This window comes from Callorhinchus milii, unplaced genomic scaffold (genome assembly GCF_018977255.1).
Source record: "Callorhinchus milii isolate IMCB2004 unplaced genomic scaffold, IMCB_Cmil_1.0 Scaffold1, whole genome shotgun sequence".
Taxonomy (NCBI): domain Eukaryota; kingdom Metazoa; phylum Chordata; class Chondrichthyes; order Chimaeriformes; family Callorhinchidae; genus Callorhinchus; species Callorhinchus milii.
Genome location: NW_024704742.1, coordinates 18804242 through 18805380, shown reverse-complemented (window position 1 = coordinate 18805380; position 1139 = coordinate 18804242). Strand labels below are relative to the sequence as shown.

General features: G+C 39.2%; 1 non-coding gene across 1 annotated transcript; it reads left to right on the top strand.

Annotated features, from left to right (window-relative positions):
• The first annotated feature begins 786 nt into the window (after window positions 1–786).
• On the top strand, window positions 787–858 carry trnav-aac. The gene has a single exon. It is a non-coding gene; the product is annotated as a tRNA-Val (tRNA).
• The last annotated feature ends 281 nt before the right edge of the window (window positions 859–1139 follow it).

The window sequence follows — 1139 nt, the reverse complement described above, 5'->3', positions numbered from 1 at the left end:
CATGTCCCATCTCACATTGTGATCTCTGACTGGTAACTCATACCCAATCATACTGATTTGTTGGCTTTCTATAGAGGTTAGTGACCACAGTGTTAGGGTAATAACAACAACAAAAATGTGCACTTATATAACTCTCTTCATGTAAGTAGTCTCTCGGATGTAAGATATGAAATTCTACCTGAGTCTAAATTCACCTTACTTATGTAACAGTTTAAAGTGTGCACAATTTGGTGAAATGTTGATTTCAGTCTTAACTTTGAAGTTGATCTTCTTTAGTTGTTTAAAGAATTTACAGTAAACCGATTTCAAAATTAGGACTGTAGTTAAGAATATGCCAAATTCTGGATGTTCTAAAATGCTACATAAATATAATAAATCTAGGAAGGTGAAATTTCTCCTCAATACTTCCATGGACCTTAAGACAGTTTGGAAAATATTTTATATTACTTGCATTTTTTATAGTAATGCAATACAAAATTACATTTGTAAAGTGCCTTTTACGTCGGGAGGATGTGCCAAGGTGCTGAACAGTCAGAGATTACGACCCAGGCAGGGGTGGGGTGGGATCAGGGAGGGTGGAGGGCAGAGAGGATAGGAGAGCGGTCGAAGGCACAGTCAAAGAGGAGGGTTTTGAGGCATGCCTTATAGACAGTTATATAATATAAATTACTTCTTGCAGGGTACTTAAGAAGAATGGCTTGATGCCAAGGCAGAAAGGGAATGGAGGTGATAAAGGCATGCTCGAAAAGGAAAGTCTTTAGGTGCGATGTGATATTTGACTTGAGGAGTCCAGTAGTTCAGTGGCTAGAGCACTTGCCTAACAAGCAAGAGACCTGGGTTCGATTCCCGGCAGGGCGAAACATTGGGCAAGTTTCTTTACTCCACATGCCTCTGTTTACCTAGCAGTAAATAGGAACCCAGTTGTTAGTCGATTGGGGGATTGCTTTTCAGGGGTTAATAATTCCTTCCAAAAAAATAATAATAATAAATTGATCACTTCAATCCACGACTGCTTCTGGGATACTGCTGTGCACAATGGCCTGCTAGTTTCACCCACAAAATATACAGTCAATTCACTTTACAGTATATTTACAGAAGGGCTTTGAGACCTCTTAAAGACGCGATAAGGCGATATATCA